The sequence below is a fragment of the Heterocephalus glaber genome, unplaced genomic scaffold (assembly GCF_053883595.1).
Source record: "Heterocephalus glaber isolate CG9 unplaced genomic scaffold, H.glaber_assembly_v1.0 deba00000546, whole genome shotgun sequence".
In the NCBI taxonomy this organism is placed as follows: domain Eukaryota; kingdom Metazoa; phylum Chordata; class Mammalia; order Rodentia; family Bathyergidae; genus Heterocephalus; species Heterocephalus glaber.
In genome coordinates this window covers 7,052,955-7,078,096 of record NW_028258147.1, presented here as the reverse complement: position 1 = coordinate 7,078,096, position 25,142 = coordinate 7,052,955, and the positions used below count along the sequence as shown (strand labels likewise).

Below are 25,142 nucleotides of genomic sequence, written 5' to 3'. Positions count from 1 at the left end.
CATTGGAAGCTCTAAAAGATTTGCCATCATTGCTCTATTATCATTTTAAAGAAGATTTAAGAAAAAAAGACAGATTTTTTAAAAAAGATTTAAGGAAAATCTTTTTAAAAATAGAAAAGCTGAATAAACTGTTTTGAGATACTTTTGTGGCTTTTTTTTTTTTTTTTTTTTTTTTTGAGACAGGGTCTCACTATGTATTTCAGGCTGGCCTTGAACTCATGGTGATCCTCTTGCCTCTGCCTCCTAAGTGCTGGGATTACAGGCATGCACCACCACTCCCGGCTCCTATTTGGGTTTTTTCAATTTCTTTTTTTTTTTATTAGTATAGGTTTATAATACATAGCAATTATATTTATCTTGGAGAATTGATACATATATATATTATATCTTCATCATTTTTACTTCCCCTTCCCACCCTCCTGTCTCCTCTCATCCTCAGATCCTCTTCCTATCTCCATGAGGTCCATGTATCATTTGTTTATTCACATGATTACTTTCACTTGGCTGTCATATTTCAGACATCAGTGCAGGCTCCTACATAGTTTGTCTGTGGTTGCATGTCAGCACCAGGACAGGACATCAACATCCAGAGGGCTGGGGATTTAGCTCAGTGGTTCCACCTCCTGCCTTGCAAGCAGAAGGACCCAAGTTCGATCCCCGGTTCCAAAAAAAGAAAAACATCCAGAGCTTGTGATCATTTAAGGATATTCCAGAGCTGGGTCTGATACCTCAAACCCTTCTGTTCAAAGAAGTAAACTGATTTCCACATTGAGAGAGGTCTGTGTCACATTCTTGTTCACAGGGACATTCTCAGCCTTCAGGAGTAGAGTGAGACAAGGTGGGTGGCAGAGAATACAGGTTTTAAACCAAAATTCAGAGTTAGTAAACTCTTAGAATAGAAAGTGTCCCCTTTGTAACACACATCTGGAAGCTCCCAAGATTCAGCTGGTTTTCTGCTGTGAATATGAATTTGGTTTTACTTCATAGAATTCCGGTCCCTTGCTCTGGTCCTGCTTTAGGTCAGGTCATGATCTCCTGAGTCTGTGGGTGAGGATGGGGACTCTACAGGTGGCAGAAGGATGGTGGTGGTACTGATGGGTGGCACAGAGTGGGCAAATACAGAGAGGTTTCCAGGGGTACAAGATTCTGTACCCCAATGTGAGGCCCATGCAGAGTTAGGAGCACCTGAGGCTGGGCCAGGATCTAAGGAAGAAGTGAGAAGACCCCAGAAACTACAACACTGTGGAAGGCAGGGAAGCTCACAAATCCAATGTCACAGATTTTGTTCTGGCCACTAAAACTGCAGGTCTGATTATGGATAGGAGGTCACTCCTGGTTCAGGAAAAGCTCTGATTATCCAGGCAGCCCAGCAACACTTCTGACCTCATCAGTACCCAGCCTCCTCTTGGTAATTTAAAGGAATGTATTAGGCTCTTTCTGTTGCTGTAATACAATACTTTTTTTTTTTTGGTACCGGGGATTGAACTTGGGACCTTGCGCTTGTGGGGCAGGCACCAGAACCACTGAGCTAAATCCCCGGCCCCGTAATAAAATACTTGAGGCAGGTTACATTATAAAGATGAGAGTTTTAGAAGCTGATAGGTCTGGTGGTTCAAGAGCATGGCACTGGCTTCTGCTCAGCTCTGGTGAGGACAAGGACAGTGGCATCATAATGACAGGGAACCTGTGTAGAAGAGGCCACAGGGGAAGATGGGAAGCCACAGACAGTGAAAGGAACCAGTCATGCTCTTTTTAAACTCTCAGGAAAAGGTGCTCCCTGAGACAAGCATTAATCCTTTCTGGAGAAAAGCCTGTGATGATCTAGTTCCCTTCCACTAGGCCCCACCTCTTAAAGGTGCTACCACCACCCAATATTGCCACCCTGGGGACCAAGTTTCCAACACATGAACCTTTTGAGGACACACTTAAACAATGTACACACCATAAAAGGGATGGAGACAAGATAAATCTTCCTTCATAGGCCTGATGCTAGACTCTGAAACTAATTTGTTCCTTAAAGGGAGTACTTTTTTTTTTTTTTTTTAATATGGAACTCTTCACGAATTTGTGTGTCATCCTTGCGCAGGGGCCATGCTAATCTTCTCTGTATCGTTCCAATTTTAGTATATGTGCTGCTGAAGGGAGCACAGGGGAGTACTTTTTTGCCAAACTGGATCCAACATCCCCTGTTAAAATGCAAAGGCATATTGGGAGTGGTGGCAGGGAAGGTGGACAAGTAATAAGCCCTAGCAAGTGTTATGATGCAGGTCTAAAATGTCCCAAAATCTCCTATGTTCAAAGGTGGAGCTTTCCAAAGGTGACTGGATCGATCACAGGGAGCTATACTCATCAGTGGATTAGCCCATTGATGCATTTATAGCTGAATATGCTCTTAGGAGATGGGTCGCTGGGGTGTGCTTTTGGAGGGTGTATCTCTCTGTCTTGCTCTTCTCCTCTCTCTTCTTCCTGGCTGCCATGTGTTGAGCAGCTTTTCTCTAGCATACCCTTCTGCCATGCTATTTCTGCCTTTCAGTCTGCCAACTATGGACTGAACCTTCTGAAATTATGAGCCAAATAAACATTTTTCTCTTTGAAGTTGGGTATGTCAGGTACTTTGTTCTGACAACAAAAAAGTGACTGATATACCAACTATCAGTACTTTACCATGATTTAGTTTAGAAATAAAAAGAGCTTCTTGATGGGATGGTTATGGGTTTGTTATTAGTGGTAACTGTAATTGGTTGTTTTAATTTTGTGTAATACATAACTCAGGCACTAGCAAGACAAGATGAACCACTAACATCCTAATTTCTCAAAGCAGTCACTGGAAATGAAGGAAGAACCAGACTATATTGGAGAGTATAGTCACACAGAACAGACTGGTGGCAGTGGGAGAAAGAAGGAACTTGTTGAGGAAAGGATTATAAAGAGAAGGTTGAACTCAGCAAGGAAAATGTCCTGGGCTAATCTCTGTTCTGCTACATAGGACCCTCCACCTTGGTCTGCCAGGCCCAACACTGGCATGTCTCCCAGAAGACACTAGATTCCCATTTACCTTCTGTTCCAAGAATCAATCTGATCTTGGCTTGTGCCTCTTCCCACAGATGGCAGAATGTCCTGATCTATCAAGAGGCAGCACTTAGTAAGTGGTTAGGTACTCACCAACCATCCACCACCATCTGAACTGGGCCTAAGGAGGGTCTTGGAGTCTGGGAATAGGCCTTGCTCTGTGTCCCACTGTGCTGGGGCCCCTGACACTAGGACAGGGCTTGTCCCCTGCACACACCAGTAACAACCGAGCTTATAAAAATGTGGCTTTTGGGCCGGGGATTTAGCTCAGTGGTTTCGACGCCTGCTGCGCAAGCGCAAAGACCCGAGTTCGATCCCCGGTACCAAAAAAAAAAAAAAAAAAAATGTGGCTTTTGTACTCTACAATTCTCCAAACCATACAACCTCAGAACATTGGGGCCTTCAGAAAATATCAAAGCTAGCATCCCCAGGAAACCTCAACACTGCTATTTGACAAAAGCAGAGAGATTAGGTGCTTGTCCAAGTCACATTGCTATTAGTGGCAGATTTGGAACTAAAACCCAGGTTTTAACTCCCACTCAATGTTCTTTCCTCTAGAATCTAGCCTCTGCCCCCTCGTTATTTTTGGCATTAGAGGGAAAGATTATATTCATGTCTCTAGAAAAGCTTTGCTCTTGGACTGAATTCTGATTTTCTCTTCTCAAAGCTTACTGAAAGTCAGATTTTTTTTTTAAAGTTCTCTGCTGGATTTGAGTTAAAAAAAAAAATCTGAAGGAAAAAATAGCAAACCTGCTATCCTAATGAGATAATGAATGCACAAGGACTTTGAAAGAGGTACAGCACTTCAGTGCTTTTCAGACATAAGGTGTTATTATTATGCTCTTGAAAGAAATGCAAAGGACTACCTGGCACAGGGGGGTGGGAGCTGAGGCCTGGCAGAGAGGATGAATCATAGGCTGTGGGAAGGAGGGTTTTCTCCAGAAGGCAGACTCATTCCTTGCTTATCCTAAGCATAGAGAGGCACTTTTCTTTTTTTCTAACTGGAAATTGAATCCAGGGGCTCACAAGTTAGGCAACCACTCTACTACTGAGCTACATTCCCAGCCTCTTTATTTTTTATTTTGAGACAGAGTCTTGTTAAGCTGCCCAAGTTGGCCTTGAACATGTCATCCTCCTGCCTCAGCCTCCCAAGGAGTTGGGTTTACAAGTTTGCACTATGGCTCCTGGAGAAAACCACAGTTCTTGGGGTTATTTCCCACCTCAGTCAGGAACTGGTGGTGAGTTCTTTCTGGACTTGGGTTAAACAGGAGGAGCTGCTCACTGCATGGAAGTGAGCATCTGCCACAGGACTGCTCAGGCCAGCTGTGGTTACCCAGTTAATGATGGTTAGCTGTCCGCATGACCAACCTTCTGGATCTGTTCTTTTGTTTGTTTGTTTGTTTGTTTGTTTTTTACTTAAATTCTTTTATTGGTACATTTTAGGTATACAACACATTTACATTTCTCATTGGGAACTTGTACCTTTACATGATGCATCTTGGTTCTTATTTTTTGGATCTGCTCTTAAAGCATCCCCACTGTGCTTCTCCCGGCTGGAGCTGCTGAAAAGAGGTCATGGGCAATTGCCAGAGGTAAAGAAAAAGTCAATAGTTAAGTTATAAAAACAGGCATCCTAGATCTGGCAACAGCATGGCTTGTGTGCATGAAGGACGAACTCCAGAGAGCAGGTGACCCTTGCTAATGTTCACAGACACAACCACAGCTATGATGTGTGGGTCAGTAGATCTCAGCTCTCAGCTGCAAGCGTGCTGAAAATACATTTTTATCTGACTTAGGCAAGAAAGAAAGAAAGGAAGAAAGAAAGGAAGGAAGAAAGAAAGAAAGAAAGAAAGAAAGAAAGAAAGAAAGAAAGAAAGAAAGAAAGAAAGAAAGAAAGAAAGGAAGGAAGAAAACACAGTAATTCTACTGAGCTGCACAACTGAAAAGTCTAAAGTTAGGGCCAATTTCACCTGTCATAGGAACTTGTGACTCTATGTTATCAAGACTTGGTTTAACCTCATCTCTTATTTCTACCTCTCCTCAGTGTGACCCTCCTCTCTCAAGATCCCTGTGGTGGCCCTGCAGAAGCAGGTCACCTGCAACACTAGCAGTCCCAGTGAGAGAGAGAGAGAGAGAGAGAGAGGGAATCTCTTTGGTAATATTTCCCTCCCCCAATGAGATCTAGGCTTCATTCTGATTGGACCAACTTGTATCACAGGTCCATCTCTGTGCTCTAATTGGTCAGAACAGAGTCCCATTTTCCAACTCAGGCCCTAGTGTAGATCTGCCCCTTATTCACACAGCCTGAGGTGACTAGCAGGGTCTTTTCCAAAGGAAATCTACCATATTGGTTCCAGAAGGGGGAATAGATGTTAAACTTGGAAAAACAACAGACAAGGATTCAGTTCTACCCACGTAAGCGTTTGAAACAATTTCATCCCCAAGAGTGGCCGAGTCTCAAAACACATGAGATTCTGTTGCAGCTCAGCAGTGTCCTTTGATTTCCAGTGATCTGAATGGAGAGTAGATGGAGTAAATATAGTTATGCATTACATCTAGACATGAAGTGCACATACTGGGCTGGGTAACCCTTCCAGAAATAGTTCTATTTTAAAAAGTGATCCCAAGCTTGGTATAGTAGCCAGTGCCTATGGTCACAATTACTAGATAAGCTGAAACAGAAGGATCCCAAATTTAAGGCCAGCCTGGAGAACTTAGCAGGACTCTGTCTCAATGTAAAATTTAGGATGTGAGGGCGATCTGGCTGCTACATCTGTCACCCCATTGATTGCCAGGACTTATTCAGCTGATTTGGTTGGTCAGGTGGGTGTCCCCTTTCTCCCTCACTGCTCCCAAAGCTTTGCGCTGGGTAAAAGAGGAGGACAGTTTCCTGCGTCAAGGGTATATGAGTAGCTGTGTTCCCCTGCTAGAACCACCAAACAAGCTCTCAAAATAAAATTTAGAAAGGGCTGGCAGCTGGGTATGGTGGCACAGGCCTGTAAACACAGCACTCAGAAGGCACACCTATATTGCTAGCGCTCTGGAACCAAGATAGGAGGATCGCAAGATCAAGCCTGTTCTGGGCATTTATCAAGATCCTGTCTCAAAAAAGGGATGAGGATGTAGCTAGTGCAAAGGCCCTGAGTTCAGTGTCTAGTACCAGAGAAAAAGAAAAAAGAATATAATTTCTTCACCATTTTTCATTACCAATTCGTTCTATAATCACAAGTGAGCTACAGACAGGGGTATAGTGTGGAAATAGTACATGTTTAATACCAGCCTCCTTTCCCTCCCTCAGAATCAAGACTCTGGATGCTTCCTAGACTTGGTCAGCTCAGAACCTCCTCTCAGACACACTTTTCTTATGGGGGTCAGTAAAGCTCAGGGTTTATGAGCACAGCTCAAGAGCTAGTCTCTCTTTCTGGTTGAAAACAGAGAGCTTCCTGGTTGTATTCATGAGTATAAGCTGGGGCAAGTGAAGTAGCTTCTGTCTGCCTTAGTTTCCTCATTTGTGAAGTGAGAATAATAATAATCCTTATCTCATGTTATCATGAAAGAAGTAATGAACACATATAAAGTACAATGGGTCTGAAAAGTTGAGAAATATAGCATAAACTTGTTTTAAAAGTATGTGAGCCAGATTTTCAAGTAACGTGGTATCTTTTTCTTCAAGCTTTGGACAATCTCCAGTTTAAAACAGTAAGTGTAATTTTAGTCTTTAAAAAGTACAATAAAGTCCAAAAAGTCTAAATAGATAGAGAAAATTATATTTATTTATTGAAATTAAACTTTTTCATTAACAAATGGACTCATCGCTTCAAATTTAGAAAAGTTTCACCTGAAGAGATGTCTTAGGGTTAAAAAGTTGAATATAATAAACTGGGTGCAATAGCAATTGCCTATTTGGGAGGCTGAGACAGGAGAATCGCTTGAGGCCAAGTGTTCTGGCCCAGCCTGGCCCACTAATAAGACACTGTCTCCAAGAAGAAAAAAGGACATATTATTTTAAAAGCTAAATACATTTACCCAATGTTTCTCAGCTTTTTAGATACCCTGTTCTTACAACAGTGACTAGCTGTGTACACCCAGGTTCCTTGGGCAGATGGGTTCAGAATCCAAAAGGTTTCAGATTTAGGCAATAATGATGTATAGAGTGTGTGTTATAACACCTCAGGTTCTGCCTAAGGTCACCAACTGTCTGGGCTTTGGCCCCAACTGTTTGGGCTTTGGCACTGTAAGTCCCATGTACCATAAATCCCTTTAGTCCCAGGCAAATTGGGCTCATTTGACCAATTTTTTCATTTAACCAATTTTTTTTTTTTTTGGCACCGGGGATCAAATTCTGGACCTTGTGCTTGCAAGGCAGGTGGCAGAGCCACTGAGCTAAATACTCGGCCCTAACCAAATTTTTATAAATGGTTTCTTTGTCTTTGCTCCTTCTTAACACCAAGGGTTTATTTATTTATTTATTCATTCATTCATTCATTTATTTATTTATTTGAGACAAGGTCTTGCCGTGTAGTCCAGGCTAGACTTAAATTTACTATGTTCTCCAGGCTGGCCTTGAACTCATGGCAATCCTCCTGCTTCAGCCTCCTACGTGCTGGACCAAGATTGTTTTAAAATCACTTAAATTTTCCTCTGCCTTTTTTTTTTCACACAGGGTCTCACTATGTAGCCCAGGCTGGTCTCAAACCGAGGCAATCCCCCTGCCTCAGCCTCTTGAGTACTGGGACTATAGGGATGTGCCACCATGCCCGGATCTTCCTCTTTGGCTATCAGACTTGACTTCTCTTTCAAGTCATTAGGCGAAACATATTCTGACAAACATCAAATTCCACATCAGAGCAAACACAATTTTAATGCTTAGTAAGAATTAATCTCAAAATAGCTACCTTAAAAAGAAAAAAGCTACCTAAATAAAATTAGCAGGATGATCACAGAAGATAGTACAAATGGCAATTATAAAATACTTTCCCTTGTTCTTTAAAAACTCTAGACCTTGCCATGATGTTTTCTAAATCTCTGGAAGCATTAAATAGCAGACCCATTTTTATGAAAAATACATGTTTGTGCATGTGCATGCACGTGCTCAGAGAGAATTCCATGAGGCAATGGGCTTTTGGCCATTTTCTTTTGTCTTTTTTATAATGAGTATGTCCTAATTGTATAATAGTTTGAAGTATTTTTTTCTTTTTAAATATGAGCTGGGATGTTTCCAGAATTATCTTGGTTCCTTTCAGATTTATATTCTTTTGTCCTCGAAGCTTGCAGCTGAATTGTGTGCTCCTAGGCTTGTGGCTGGGACTGTCTGGTTCATATCTGTGCCCACAGTTACTGTAGTGCCTGGCATACAGCATGTGCCCACGGCATGTTTGCTATGTGTGTCTGGACACTGCCAGGAGCACAATGCCATTCTGGGTACAAGGATCTGCATTCTTCTCACAGATTAAAGAGTTTAAACCTTTTATCCCAGGTTTTAACTCATGGTAAGTGTCCACAAAAAGTACCTCAAAGAACAGTGTCCTGTAACAAACATGTCACCTTGAAAAGGTGAGTCACATTTCTGTAATCAAATGACACAAATTGCTATCACAAATACATGCTCCAGCAATTGCTATCACAAATACATAAATTTCATGAGTTAATTTATTCTATCAAAGTCAATTTATACCCAGTTTCTCTTTTAAAAGGAGACAAATTCTGTTTTTGCTTAATGAAATCATATATGTAAAGAACATACTTGAAAAATAAAATCCAATTATACTTCAATATTTTTATTTATTTTCCCCATGTCATTCCATTAAGAATTTGTGACAGATTTTCCTTGCCTCAGGAACCCATAATGGCCTTCCCCTGAGGTAGGAGCTTTGCAAGAACCCTTTCCCACTACTTCACATTGCTCCCAGATCTGTAAGATCCAAGTTAAAGCAGCACAAAGTGTAACTCACGAAGAGGCAAGATACGCAATGAAAAATTGCATGATTTTACCACAACCAATTTATATGAACCTGGAGGATTTATGTGGGTGGGATTGTTCCTTTTTTTTGAGACAAGATCTCGCTATGCAGTTCAGGCTGCCCCTAAACTCACTATACAGCCCAGGCTGGCCTCAAACTCATGGCAATCCTCCTGCCTCAGCCTCCTGAGTGCTGGGATTACAGATGTGCATCACCTCACCCAGCAATTTATCTGTCTATTGATTGCTTGGTTGATTAACTAATTGCATGTGATGCCAGGGATTGAACCCAGGGCCTTGCGTACACTAAGTACATGTTCTACCACTGAGCTACTTCTTCAGCCCCAAACATTGTCCTTAATTTGTGTAAGTGGAAAAGCTTCAGTCTGACAAACAGAACTCTGACATGAATCACCATAGTAAAGAATCTTAGCTTTTCAACCTATTTTCAGTCGGAACAAGGTTATAGACCTACAGCTCCTAGCATGAAGGGAATTAAGGTCCCCATGAAGAAGAAACCTGTACAACATCAACCATTCATAACATCCAGTTTCCTTGCCTTCTCTAATATAAACCGCAACCCTTTTTCTGGATGACTATGCATTGGAAAGGGGGATAAATATTCTAAGGAAAATTGGGACTGATACCCAAATGTCTTTGTGGCCCACTAGTCAGAAGAGGGGTCTATGGTTGCCAGATGATCCTTTGGAATTCTGCCTCAGGTTTACCTCACAGCAATCCAGGGGGTTCCCGCAACCTTTCTAGTTATTTCCCCAGATCTGTACAGTATAACTAGCACAGGCATGCTGAGCAATGGGCAGAATCCCCACGTTGGTTTCATGATTCATAGAGTGAGGGTTATCGTGGTAGGCAAGGCCAAGTGGAAGCCTCTAGAGCCATCTCTACCTGCCAGTCCTGAAAACTAAAGGCAACGCCACACTCCGGAGACTATGACCACTATCAAAGGCTTGAGCCACACAGCAGTGATGACTCCTAACACATCCCCATTTTCCTTGCTCCTTTGGTCTGTGAAGGAAGCAGTAATGGAAACTTAATCCTGAGATGTGCAGTTAGCCAGCAAGACTACCATAAGCCGTCCAGGCTAGACTGCTAAAGGGACAGACCCTTCAGGAATGAAGGTTTGAGAGTCTCTACCAGATCCCAACCAGCTGAGGTGAGCATTCAGGGCAAAGGAAATGCAGTAGTGAAGGAAGGCGCCATCAATACTCCCTGTAGCTGGGCATAGTGGCGCACCCCTGTAATCCCAGCACTCAGGAGGCTGAGGTAGGAGGATCACTGTGAGTTTGAGGCCAGCCTGGGCTACATGCTGAGTTCAAGGCTAGCCTAAACTACATAGCAAGACTTTATCTCAAAAAGAAAACAAAACAGGGACCGACTGATGGGAGGGACAGGAGGCAGCAAGATGGCGCAGACTCAGGGCACCAGGAGGAAAGTCTGTTACTACTATGATGGGGATGTTGGAAATTACTATTATGGACAAGGCCACCCAATGAAGCCTCACCAAATCCGCATGACTCACAATTTGCTGCTGAACTATGGTCTCTACCGAAAGATGGAAATCTATCGCCCTCACAAAGCCAATGCTGAGGAGATGCAAGTACCACAGTGATGACTACATTAAATTCTTGCACTCCATCCATCCAGATAACATGTCTGAGTACAGCAAGCAGATGCGGAGATTCAGTGTTGGTGAGGACTGTCCAGTATTCGATGGCCTGTTTGAGTTCTGTCAGTTGTCTGCTGGTGGCTCTGTGGCAAGTGCTGTGAAACTTAATAAGCAGCAGACAGACATTGCTGTGAATTGGGCCAGGGGCCTGCACCATGCAAAGAAGTCTGAGGCATCTGGCTTCTGTTACGTCAATGATATCGTCTTAGCCATCCTGGAACTGCTAAAGTATCACCAGAGAGTGCGGTATATTGACATTGATATTCACCATGGCGATGGCATGGAAGAGGCCTTCTATACCACAGACCGGGTCATGACTGTGTCCTTTCATAAGTATGGAGAGTACTTCCCAGGAACTGGGGACCTACGGGATATTGGGGCTGGCAAAGGCAAGTATTATGCTGTTAACTACCCACTCTGAGATGGGATTGATGATGAGTCCTATGAGGCCATTTTCAAGCCGGTCTTGTCCAAAGGAATGGACATGTTCCAGCCTAGTGCAGTTGTCTTACAGTGTGGTTCAGACTCCCTCTCTGGGGATCACCTGGGTTGCTTCAATCTGACCATCAAAGGGCATGCCAAGTGTGTGGAATTTGTCAAAAGCTTCAACCTACCTATGCTGATGCTGGGAGGAGGTGGTTATACCATTCGTAATGTTGCTCGGTGCTGGACATACGAAACAGCTGTGGCTCTAGACGCAGAGATCCCTAATGAACTTCCATACAATGACTACTTTGAATACTTTGGACCAGATTTCAAGCTTCACATCAGTTCTTCCAATATGACTAACCAGAACACTAATGAGTACCTGGAGAAGATCAAACAGCGGCTCTTTGAGAACCTGAGACTGCTGCCCCACACACCTGGGGTCCAAATGTAGGCAATTCCTGAGGATGCCATCCCCGAGGAGAGTGGCTATGAGGACGAAGCAGATCCTGACAAGCGCATCTCAATCTGTTCCTCTGACAAACGAATTGCCTGTGAGGAAGAGTTCTCTGACTCAAATGAGGAGGGAGAAGGCGGCCACAAGAACTCTTCCAACTTCAAGAAAGCCAAGAGAGTCAAAACAGAAGATGAGAAAGAAAAAGACCCGGAAGAGAAAAAAGAGGTCACAGAAGAGGAGAAAACCAAGGAGGAGAAGCCAGAAGCCAAAGGGGTCAAAGAAGAGGTCAAGATGACCTAAGCAGACCTCTCCAGCTCGGGCTTCTTGCCAAGTTCCCTACCTTTCTCCCTCTAACCCCTCAGATTTTATATTTTCTATTTCTCTGTATATTTATATAAAGTATATTAAATATAAATGTCCTTAGGGACTAGATAGGAGCCAGGGCCCTTGAATGCAGGGCAGCTATGCTGAGGGAACTCTTCTAGCAGCTGTCTTGCTCCCCATCCTTCCCCAAGTTTTAGTTTCAAACCATAAAGGGTACAGATTTGGATGGAAGCATTGCAGCCATAAGACAAAATCCTGGCATGCTGAGGGCCTCCTCTGTAGCTTTGGAAAAGGACCCCTGTTAAGTGTTCTAGAAGGGATGGATGCATCTTCAGGGGCCCCCTGTTCCTTGGGCTCCTAAGGTAACATCAGCCATTTTTAGATTGGTTCTGTTCTCATACCTTCACACTGGCCCCAAGTGAGCTAAGAAACTCACCCTGCCCTCTTGTCTTCCCCCAGTTCTGCAGGTGGAGGTCGGTAGTCTAGCTTCATTTTTTTGAGACATTTTCATTTTTGTGAGACTCTTTGTAATAAAATGGTACATTTCTATAAAAAAAAAAGAAAGAAAACAAAACAAGGGCCTGGGGATTTAGCTCAGTGGTGCTGTGCCTGCCTTGCAAGCACAAGGTGCTGAGTTTGATCCCCGGCACCAAAAAAACAAAACAAAACAAAACAAAAATGCTCACTGCAACCCCATGACCAGGAGCAGAAAAAAGCTATGATAATTATGAGAGTTTTTCCTTATTTTGATATGAATAGATTTGCATATATATATGTGTATATATATGTCTATTTTTCTTCCCTTCTCCTCCTCTCCTAGTATTTAATATAACATGTGTTAATAGTACTTAACTTTATATCTCAGTATTTAAGTTACAGAATAGGAAAGAACAGATGTGAACCATACAGAAAAGGGATGAACATTACTCAAAGATTGGTGAAGAAATTTTTGTATCCTTTTTGGGGAGAGGATTATTATGTTTTCTATTGTACTCAGGATGGTTGTATTTTGTTAGATAGAAGTATGGTTTTTCTTTTGTCTTTATCTGGACAAAAAGGTTAGGTATGGTTAGTTAAAAGTAGTTCCCCCCCCCAAAAAAAAGTAGTCCCTAAGGGGCCGGAGATTTACCTCAGTGGTTCCAGCACCTGCCTTGAAATCCCCAGTACCAAAAAAAAAAAAAAAAAAGGAGTCCCTAAGGATGCCACGTAGAAAAGGGATGGAGTGTGATACTACTTATTTATTTTTATTTTTTGAGACAGGGTATCACTATGTAGTTCAGGCTGGCTTCGAACTCACAGCAATCCTCCTGCCTCAGCCTCCCGAGTTCTGGAAGTACAGGTGTGCACGAGCACACCCAGCCAGAGTGTGATAACATTTAGCAACCTCTCCTTTCACAGTACACTCATCCATGGGTATTCACTGAGGATGGGTTCAAGGACAACCTGCATGGATACCAGAACCTATAGGGCCTATGGCATAAGTCTTTGTAAATAGGGAGGGGTGGAGGGGTTGAAGAGAGGGCAGGGGAATGGGGAAAAAATAAAAACCAAGATATATCATGTAAAAGTACAAATTCCCAATAATGAATGTCAACATATTGTATACCTAAAATGTACCAATAAAATTAATGAAAAAAAAAAAGGACAACATCTCAGCTGGGCACAGTGGCACATACCTGTAATCCCAGCACTCTAGAAGGCTGAGGCAGGAGGATCACAAGTTCAAGCCCAGCCTGGGCACCTTAGGAAGACTCTGACTTAAAAAAATAAAAAGGGCTGGGGATGCAGCTCAGTGCAAAGGTCTTAGGTTCAATCCCCAGCACTGAAAATAAGGGGGGAGGGGTAACTTTGTATATAGCTGATTCCATAACATAAAAGTTTTTTTAAAAGTTATTTTCCCACTTAAGTCTATCTTTTTTTTTTCTTTAGAAAAAAACCAAGTTTTCTATTTATTTAAAAATAAGTTTATAGTAACTACATTGCAGGGACAGAAATTCTTATGCACACATTCTAGTTTGTATAAAAGGATTCAAAGAATTATCCATCAAAACTAACATAGAAAGTAATAAGCCTATCTTTTTGTTGAAATAATTTCTTTCAATGATGTTGAGGTGCCTCTGCCTATTATTTCAAGTTACTGTGATTTTGCTACAAAATCTTTAAGCACATGCAACCATGATGACAAGAACAGACATGCTTATACCCTTACCCTAAACCCAGTCTGGTCGCCCTTATATCCTGCCACTCCTTTTGCATATTCTGTACAGTGGACCTCTGACCACACCTCACACACACCCTCTGCACCATCAGCACTTCCCTCTCCCTCTGCTTAGCAAAGTCCTCCACCTTCCTCTTGGCCCAACTCAACACCATCTCTCTCTTCCCTCGAACTCTTCTCTTCCCTCTCATCCCATCCCACTTCCCCTCTAGCAATGTCAAGTTCCTGTAATATTCACTGCATCATATAGTTTACAGTTATATTGATAAGGATTATTCGGTTGAAAGAAAGAGACACTAGCGGGTATGGTGGCACATGCCTGTAATCCCAGTACTCAAGAGGCTGAGGCAGGAGGATCCCGTGAGTTCAAGATGAGCATGGGCTACATAGTGAGTTCAAGTCCAGCTCTGTCTCAAAAAACAAACAATAATGAAAGAAAAAGAAAGAAAGAGGGAGGGAGAGGGAGAGGGAGAGAGAGAAACTTAAGCTTGCTTAACAGGAACTGTATTAAAAGAGTAACAAGGAGGGCCGGGGATTTAGCTCAGTGGTTCCGCTGCCTGTGGATGGTCCCAAGTTTGATCCCTGGTACCAAAAACAAAAAAAACAAAAGAGTAACAAGGAAATGCTTGGGACTCAAGTGCAAGTAAGTAACTGGGCCTGAGGGACTAATCCAGGAAGTGGAGCCTTTTCTCTCCTACCATTTCTCTTTTCTGCTCTTCTCTAAATGACTTATTCATTCTCTTGATAAAAATTAACTTTTTTTCCTCTCTCTAGTTCCCATGGCAAAAAACAAAAGTGTCCCTCAGCTATCAAGTTCTCTGTTAGAGGTACAGCTGCGCAGAAAGTGACTAACTCTTGTTTTGGCAGAATTCACTGGTTCAGTGTAGGGCAGGATTTTCCTGGGTGGGGTGGGTGACAGGTGGACAGGATCACATTTGTCTTAGTTGTTTTCTCAGAGCTAAGAACAGTACCCAACACCCACATTTTAAAGGAGGAGAGGCTTACTTTGGCTCACAGTTTCTAGAGATTTCAAGCTGGATCCCAGTCAGGGTGGCATCATAGATGGGGAAAGAGCACATGGCAGGGAGGAAACAGAGAGAGCTCAAGGGAAATAGATAGTCTCTTCAGGCCAGGCTTCCAGTGAGCCACCTCTTCCCACCTGGCTTCTCCTCCCAACATCACACCCAATCATAAACCCATCAGGGGACTAATCCAGCATCACACACCCATGGCCCAGTCACCTCCCAAATCCTCCACGTTAGTCACAAGGCTTTGGGGGACATCTACATATAAACCATAAGAACATTGCACACAATGGTCACACCTCTATGGATGGGGATGGAGCAGTTAAAAGTAAAATGTAGTGGTCCAAAAGTTTCCATTAGAGCCACGTACATACCTGATTCCCCGACTGTGAGATCTCCAAGGCCAGTGACGTGAGTCATTCATTTTTGCATGCCTTTGCCAAGAAACAAATGTTTATTAAATGAATTTCTAGTCAATTCTATGAACTTAACTTTTACTTTAGAGACTCATACAAACTTTTTTTTTTTGAGACAAGGTCTCACTATGTAGCTCAAGCTGGCTTCAACTCATGGCAATCCTCCTGCCTCAGTCTCCCAAGTGCTGGGATTACAGGTATGCGCCACCATGCCCAACCCCTCATACAAACATTTGAATGAATACATACAGACATATTCTTTTTTTTGCGGGGGGGGGGGTACCAGGGATTGAACTCAGGTCCTTGTGTTTGAGAGGCAAAGGGCAGAACCACTGAGCTAAATCCCCGGCATACAGACATATTCTTTTATTATTTATTTATTTTTTTTTTTGAGGCAGGGTTTCACTATGTAGTTCAAGTGGCTTCAAGCTTGCACTGATCCTCCTGCCTCAGCCTCCAGAGTAAGTGCTGGGATTATGCCGACTGATTCTTTTAGACAGTCTAACATACAATACATACTTTGTAACAGAAATTGTTCTATTTCCTGTCCATATCCTTCTTCTTCTTCTTTATAATAGAGCCTCCCCCCTTTTTCTCATTTGGGAAGTCATTCATTTAGTGGTGCTAAGGATTGAATCCAGGGCTTTCTGCATGCTAAGTATTTGCTCTACCACTGACCTATATTCCTAGTCCTATTTATTTTTGAAAGTCTTTCTATGTTGCCATGGTTTTGAACGTATGGCCTCAGGTGATCCTCCTGCCTCAACCTTCCAAGTAGTTAGGACTATAGGCATGTGTATACCTGGCTAAAGTAGTACATTTAGTTACAATAGTTACTACTTTTCCAGAGATGGCAATGTGATCCAGTTCTGACCAGTAGGATTTTAACACGTGTTGTGGGTCGTCCCCTCCCCCAAGCCTTATTTGGTCATGGGTGGCTGAATCTAGAGTATGTGATGCTAGGATTAAGGGCGTATTACTAAAGCACTACCCATGACTGATTGGTTTGGCACTGCCCTAATCCCTGTAGCCTGAATAACATGAAAGGAGCAGAAAGACACTGGTTTTTTAAATTAAATTTCATTTTCTTTTATCTCTTTCCCCCAGAAAGGCACTGTTAAGGTCTCTTGTTGCCTTTGCTACCTTGTGTGAGCCATGTTGTTTCTCCTCTGTGAGGCCTGTTTGCCGTCCCTGTTTTGGAGCCAGCCAACTACGGAATGGCTACAAACTGTGAGCTAAATAAACCCTTTCCCTTTTAACTTTCAGTGTTGGATATTCTGTCTCAAAAATGAGAGAAAAGTTGGGTTGGGGATTTAGCTCAGTGGTGCCACCACCATCTGCCTGGAAAGCACAAGGTCTGAGTTTGATCCCCAGTACAGGGAGAGGGAGAGGGAGAGGGAGAAGGACAGGGGGAGGGGGGAGGGGAGGGGAGGAGGGGAGGGGAGGGGAAGGGGAAGGGGAGGGGGAGGGGGAGGGGGGAGGGGGGGGGAGGGGGGGAGGGGGAGGGGGGGGGGGGGAGGGGGGGAGGGGGAGGAGAGGGGGGGAGAGGGGAGGGGAGGGGAGGGGGAGGGGAGAGGGGAGGGGAGAGGGGAGGGGAGGGGGGGGAGGGGAGAGGGGAGGGGAGAGGGGAGGGGAGGGAGAGGGGAGGGGAGGGGAGGGGGAGGGGAGGGGAGGGGGAGGGAGAGGGGAGGGGAGAGGGGAGAGGGGAGGGGAGAGGGAGAGGGGAGGGGGAGGGGAGAGGGGAGGGGAGAGGGGAGAGGGGAGGGGAGGGGAGGGGAGAGGGGAGGGGGGAGGGAGAGAGGGGAGGGGAGGGGGAGGGGAGGGGGGGAGGGGAGAGGGGAGGGGGGAGGGGAGAGGGGAGGGGAGGGGGAGGGAAACTAACAGCACAAATTTCTGGTAAAGTGTCTGTGAGTACTTTGTAAAAGGAACTAATGTATCCACCCAGCTTGTACCTTTTGTTTTCCTTTTCCTCTTCCTGGAGAGTGGGTGTGATGCTGGGTGTGCAGCAGTTATTCTGTGAGCAAGAGAATGAGAATTTTGTAAGCTTATTCTCTAAGATAGGGTAGCAGAAGAATAGGAGCCTGGCTCTTTGAAGATATTATTAAACCTTTGAGTGCAAAGGACCAGCCCTGGAAACTCTATCCTCAGGCTTTTTGTTGCCTAAGACAAAAAGCAAACAAAACAAAACCTACTTGTTTAAGCCACTGTTGGTTGTGTTTTCTACTTCTTGAAGCTGAACATAACCCTAAAAATACTTTTTAAAGATAAAGCTAAGCTGGGACTGGTGGCACATGCCTGTAATCCCAGCACTTGGGAGGCTAAGGTAAGATGATTATGAATTTGAATTAGAAGGTACTTAACCAGTTAGAGGCTGGCCTCCACTGCATTTCATGACCCTGTCCCTTAAATAAATAAATAAATAAATATTTTAAGATGGAACTAACTTTTTAACTTTACAAGTTACAGTCTTATGAAGAAAGATACTAGGTCCCTTAGAGACGTTTTTCAAAGTATCTTGCATGGTGTTCTAATTTGGAATTACAAAGCCTGCTTATTTAAGTAGATACATTTCCAATGTGCTAGCCGGATGTGGTGGTCCATGCCTGTAACCTCAGCACTCTGGGAGGCTGAGGCAGGAGGATCACAAATTGGAGCTCAGCCTGGTCAACTTGGGGATTGGGTAAGACCTTATCTCAAGAAACTGTTTTTTAAAAAGGCTGAGGATGTAGCTCAGTGCAAAATTCTTGGGTTCCTAGTGCTGGAAAAAAGAGTCCAAATGGGACTCAGGCCTGGGAATCTGTCCCTTCACCAAACTACCCAGGTGAACTTTGTGCTCAGAAAACCCTAAGAACCACTGACAAATAATCCAAACAAGTCTGAATCGTTTTCTGGGCAACAAGATAAAGGTAGTAGTTTTTTTGTTTTGTTTTGTTTAGGTAACTAGTTTTTGTTGTTTTGTTTTGCTTTTAAATTTTTTATGGTTCTGCATCCATCCCCCACCTACTGACGCTAACTTGAGTATCAAGAATGCTCCAGCCTCTGGAGAGCAGATAAACCGTCATGCTGCAGTAACAGTTCACAATTTCCTATGTGGAGTCAGCAAATGTTCTGCTTTCTTTATTATGTTTATTTTAACAAAATTTGCTAAGCTTCTTCTAAATGTCATATTATCCCTACTCCCTTCCTTTTTGAGCACTGTCAATCATTTTTCCATTTCATATATGCAATTATGCTCAGTATCATATTCCAATTGTCTAATAAATTTGAAATGTGCACTATCCAATATAATTCTTACTTAATATTCCCTTAGTTTGAGCTTTTGAGAGTTATTAATTGTTTCCAGGCTCAGAATGCTCTTATCCAATTTTGTCTTTCTCACTGGACTAAAATTTATTCTTATATGAAAAGACGTAGGTAGGCACAATTTAAAAAACCCCAAATCTTGATTTTCAGTATGATTAGAGGTTATTCATTAATACCAGAGACTATTTACCAATATTAGACTTTCTATCTATGCTGTTCCTATCTTTTGGAATCTCACCATCCCCAAATATGAGGTATGACCAAAAAATATAGTGAATGTTTAAATTTTTTAAAGGTATTATAATAAAAGATACATTATCATTAATCTCCCTCAAGATACTCCCCCCTTGTGTCAAACATACTTAGCCCATCATTCTTGCCACTTTCTGAAGCAAGTCTTTCATGAATATCTTGAGTTGTGCTGCTATGGCTGCCTCAATGTCATGAGCTAATTAAAAACATTTACCTTTCATGGGCCTTTAACTTTGGAGAAGAGCCAGAAGTCAACCGGTGCCACATCTGGTGAATAAGGTGGGTGAGGACACACCGTACTGTTTTTTTTTTTTTACAAGACTGCCTTTCCATCGGATGGCACTTGGCAGCAACATTCACTGCATTTTTTAATCACACCTCATAAAGACACTCATGAACTTCTTCCAGAACTGCTTCAGAAAGTGGCAAGAATGATGGGATAAGTGTGTTCAATGTGAGGGGCAGTATTTTGACAGAGATTAATGGCAATGTGTTTTTTACTGTAATAAATTCTTAATTTTAAACATTCATCATATTTTTCAACCAGCCCTGTAAACTCTCCTCACTAGGCATCATGTTATTCTCAACTTCCTCCTTGTCTTTGTTTATGTTGTTTCTCCACCTAGGTTAGTCAAGCCACACCTCCTCTACAAAGCCTTCTTCAATTATTTCAACCTATTCCTAGTCCCTTCTCTAAATTCTACTCACAATTATTGCCTCCTAATTTTCCAAATCTTCCCAAAGGAGATTTTGGCATGTCAGTCTCCAATCAAAAATCTTTCGATAGTACCATATGTTCAACAATGGAATACATCCTGAGTGCCCCACAATTTATAGTCTGCTAGAAGTCAGGGCACACAAGTAAATAAAACACAGCCACTGTCCCATAGCACTATGGACTGATGGGTTATTAATAACTGGGGCTCCTTAGTACTGTTAGCTTGTCCCTACAAAGTGGACTGGAAATAACTTCAAGACTCCCTGTGATGTCTCCAATTTATTTTGCTCATTCTATCTCCCCATCCTCTTTCCTTTGATCCAAATAAAGTGAGCTTCTTGCCACTCACCAAATACATCTGCTATCTTTCATCTCTTAAATTTGCTTACCTTGATCTTTGCTCCTGAAATGACCTCACTTCGCCATATGTCAATCTTGACATATCCTTGAAGACCAAGATTTCAAATGCTACCTCCTTCATGAAATGTTAAGGTTGTTCATGAAGTTCCAGTTAAGTCAGCATATTAGTCATCTTTTTGTGACTGAAACCAAATATCCAACATACACAACTTAAAGGAGGAAGGGTTTACTTTTGCTCATGGTTTCAGAGGCTCCAGTCCATGGTTGGCTAGCCCCACAGCAGGAACCTCATGGTGGAAGGGAGTGGCAGAACAGAGTTGCTCAGGTCAGGGCAGCCAGGAAACAGAGCAAAACAGTGCCAGAGAGAAAGTGGCCAGGAGCCAAGGTCCCTCCTCCACGACCCACCCAGATACATCCCAAAGTGTACTTCACTAGTCCCCTAGGTGGCTCCCAAGCAAATCAAATTGACAATTAAGCTTCACTGTCTTAGTCAGGTTTCTCAAAAGAACACTACACAACACCAAATGCAATGGCTGGTTCTTGGTTTTGATCATGGTGGAAAAAATAGCTGTAAGAGATATTTTGGGATCAATCAGGGAAATTTGAGTATGAATTAGGTGCAAATGATATATAGAACTAGTGTTAAGCTTAGTAAGAATTATAATGTTACTGTAGTTATGTTTAAAAAAAGTATTTTAGGGCCGGGGATTTAGCTCAGTGGTTCTGCCTCCTGCCTCGCAAGCAGAAGCACCTGAGTTTGATACCCAGTACCAAAAAAAAAATAAAAAAGTATTTTAGATATGAAGATTGAATTAACTAGGGTTAAATGTAATGATAACATAAAATGGATGAAGGAAATATGGCAAAATGTGAAAAATTGGTATTGGTAATATATATGTATTTTGGGATTGTTCCTTCTACCTTTCTGTGTTTTTGAAAATACTTCTAATCAAAATTGAAAACAAGAGCCCCAAACATTTTTTTTGCCAAAAAAAGTAAAGCATGTACACTAAGGAAAATCTGGGGAAGAAGAAAAGTAACAGGAATAAAATAAAAAGCAACCATTAGCCTACACGCTGAGATGATCAACATTTATATTATTTCCTTCTATATACTTAACATAATTCTTTTATTTATTTTTATTCATAGATAAAAACTGTGCCTATTTATGGTGTACTATATGATGTTTTAAAATACATAATTCTTGTTATTTTACAAAACTGTAATTATTCTGGAAAATAATTTTGCATTGGTTTCAGATTTTTTCTCTGTAGTGTTGGGGATTGAAGCCACTACCTTGTGCATGCTAGGCAAGAGCTCTACTATAGAGCTACATCCAAGCCCTTGATTTCAGGCCATAAAAGAATATATACAGGGCTGGGGATTTATCTCGCAGGCACAAGGTCCCCAGCACCAAAAAAAAAAAAGAATATATACAAAAGGTAGAAATAACAGATAAATAAAAGTGAATGCTGAATTTTGTAGGTATGCTGTATGTCAATGAAACGTTAAAGTACAATAAAGAAGAAGGGAGGGAGGGAGGGAAGATAAAGGGAGGAAAAAGAAAAGAAAGCCCACTTGCTATACTTTAGATTAGGATTGGTCCCCAAGGATATGGGGAAGGCCTGGTCCCCAGTGTGTTGGTGTTGAGGTGGTGAACCATGGATAGGTAAGGCCTAGGGGAAGGTTAGATCATAAGGTTTCACCCATGGGAGGGACTAATGTGGGGGCCACGGGAGCTATTAGTTCCTTCAAGACTGTGCTGTTATATGGAAGCCTAGCACTTCCCCTAAATCCTTCTTCCACATGTACCACTACCACTCTCATACTCACTGCTGCTGTTCTGATGCCCTCGCCAGAGTCAAGCAGATGCTGGGGCCATGCTCTTGAATTTCCAGAACTGTGAGCTAAAAACTCTTTTCTTTACAAAGTACTCAGCTTTGAGTATTTTATAACAGCAACAGAAAATGAACTAAGACTCCACTAAATAGAGATGATGATGTAAACAAGTCTTCTAATCCTCTCACATATACGTAGCAACACTTATTCTCTTACAATCATAGATTCCACAGATGAGTTTTTCAATGATGTATTCCCAGATATCCTAGAATCACTTGCCTCTTTGCAGTTCCAAGGGTTTGTGTTGGGCCAGGGATTTAGCTCAGTGGTTCTGCCTCCTGCCTTGCAAGCTCAAGGTCCCAAGTTCAATCCCCAGTACCGAGAAAAAAAATAAATAAAAGGATCCCAAGTGTTTGTGTTTCTCACCATGAGTTCTCCAGTCTACCATATACATTTTTTCCTGCTTTTTTTTGTGGGGGTGGGAGAGGTTTGAGACAAGGTCTTACTTTGTAGTTCATGTTGGCATTGAACTCACTATGTACCCCGACTAGTCTCGAATTCTCAATGATCTTCCTGCCTCAGCCTCCCAAATGCTGGGATTACAGGCATGCGTTGTACACCTAGCTGTACTTTCTGAAGGAATTCATCAGTTTGGAGAACTGGGATCACTAATCATCAACCACCTTAGCTGGATCTCCTGCCTCTGCCCTGCTCTCCGTTAAAGCTCTCTTTCCTAAGCTCCCATCCACCCCTTGTCGCTGTTCTGTTCTGCACACACCATTCTAGCTAACGTTGGTTCCAGCAATATGATTTTTATTTTTGCTTTACAAAAATAACATTTAAATATTTGAATTCTTTTCACAATAACATGCAATAATATTACATATAATTTTAGTGATAAATCGCTACACATTGTACCACATCAACGCAACTGAGTACATTTTCTTCATCTCTGTTGAAATTTATACATATTTTATGTCTTACAGTGAATATATTTATGTTGTTAAAATTTTACATATGATTACACAATATTTTTTAGTCCCTTTCAAATGGCCATATCATATATTCCAAAGAATTGAAATACCTTCTAAGGACCTGAAATAAGCTGAAACCATTCTCTAGTTATTGGATACTTTATATATTGTATTTTACAATCTTCTTTTTGCACTTCCTGTATTATAGACCTTTTCTCAATTCAATACATATATTTTCTACATTATTTTAAGTGGTTGCATAGCACTCCATAATATGAATATATTTTTTATTGTTTGATATTTTTAATTTTTCCTTTTAAATAGCTAATTTGTTCCATACAGCAAAAATCAGAAATGATAAAATGACCAAAATAAAAAGTCTCTTTTCTTTCTTTCCCACAGTATGTAACTTCCTTTCTTAGTATCTGCTATATTCTTAGAGTCTATTTAGGCAGATGAAAGCAATTACAAATGTCTTTTTTTTTTTAGACAGTCTTGCTATGTAGTTCAGGCTGCCCTTGAACTCACTATATAGTCTAGATTGGTCTTGAATTTACAGTGATCCTCCTTCCTCAGCCTTCTGAGTGCTGGAATTATAGACATGTGCCACCACACCTGACCAAATGTCATTTCTTATTTTTGTCTTTATCTTTTTTTTTTTGGTATGGAGAATCGAACTTAGGACCTTGTGCTTGCAAGGCAGGCGTGCCGCCATGGAGTTAAATCCCCAGCCATCTTTACCTTTTTAACCAGAATGTAACATACACAGCATATACACTTTCTCATTTTGCTTTTTTCACTTAATAACTTATATTGGAGATTGTTCCACATTCTTTGTTTACAGCTATGTGGCTTCCTCTCTTGTTGTGCCATCTTTGACATCCACATGATGGACATTACAGTCTTCACTTCAACTCCTGATCCTATCTCTACCCATTATCTCCTAAACTGTGTACCATCCATTATTACAGTCCTTTTTTACAGGCTAAAAACAAAACAAAAAACCCTACCAACATGTCATATCTCTTGTACTAGAAGACTTCACTCAAAGCTCTAGTTGGAGGTGTCCACAGTATTCATCCACAGATTCCATCCAACACCCACCTCTTCCTTGTTCCTTTGTGACCTGTCCTCATCCTGTCTCTATTAAAACTCATTTTTGCATGGTAATCTAGTAGAAGCATTCATCAGCTTGGCTTATTTCTCTGTTCTCCTCCATTTAGCTTCTGAAATGGGTTCCTCATCTTTGTATCCTCATGTACTCCTTAACCTCTTGTAAAACAGCTTCTGTCCACCCTGCCACCTTCACACAAAAAGTCATCTCCTTATCCTGTTATGGCCACACTCCTTCTACCTTGGTCCTGACTCACTTCTTCCACTCCTACACTCTGCTGTCCCTGTGACCTCCACCTTAAACCACAGCCTCACCCTAGAGAGTCTGTCTTCCCAGGAGCTTCCCTCCTATCCTCTCCCATCAGTTTATTTCTTTATTACTCCTAAATCAGATCCTAATTTCTGATTTTCTGAATTATTAATAATAGGCTTCTAATAAAACTTTCTCTATCCTCTTTTGCACCCTAACTGACAACAGCAAGTATTACATCATTTCCTTCTTCAAAACTCTTATTTTCAAACCAATTAAGCACCAACTCCTCAATCTAATATTCAAGTCCTTCCTAACTTTAACTCAATTTATACATTGGCATCAGTCAGTATTATCTTCCACTGCTACACTAAGTATTTCTGAGCTCCACGTGAAGCAACAGCTTATTTGTCATGCCCACCTGATGTGCTCTTCTACCTCCAAGTTTTGGTTCACCTTTTTTTGTTTTTGTCCATCTGGATTACACTTCATCTGTGCTATTCTAAATCTCATCCTCCCCTAATTTCACTCATCATATCTTTGCCTACTTTCTGCCCAATATATTACAGTTAACTGAACAGCCATCACATTTCTATACTAGATTTTAAACTCAGACTGCACTTAGTGAGCCCTGCTATGTGCCAGGTATGTGCTAAGTGATCTACATGCACTATCTCATTTAATCCTCATTTCAACATCATTAGGCCAGAGCCTCCTTCAAACAAATTGAGGCTTAAAACGATTAAGTAGCC

At 41.9% G+C, this 25,142-nt stretch overlaps 1 long non-coding RNA gene, 1 other non-coding gene and 1 pseudogene across 2 annotated transcripts in view; 2 read left to right on the top strand and 1 right to left on the bottom strand.

Annotated features, from left to right (window-relative positions):
- The window catches only part of LOC147829616 (uncharacterized), a 30,367-nt gene extending 13,540 nt beyond the window's left edge, over window positions 1-16,827 (top strand). Inside the window, exons 3-4 of the long non-coding RNA XR_015448695.1 lie at window positions 15,702-15,778; window positions 16,689-16,827. This is a non-coding gene — a long non-coding RNA (uncharacterized LOC147829616). The remainder of the gene's footprint in view (window positions 1-15,701; window positions 15,779-16,688) is intronic.
- LOC147829617 (U6 spliceosomal RNA) lies at window positions 2,042-2,148 on the bottom strand. The gene has a single exon (XR_015448817.1). It is a non-coding gene; the product is annotated as a U6 spliceosomal RNA (small nuclear RNA).
- On the top strand, window positions 10,424-12,199 carry LOC101711834 (histone deacetylase 1 pseudogene; annotated as a pseudogene).
- Window positions 16,828-25,142: the final 8,315 nt, after the last annotated feature.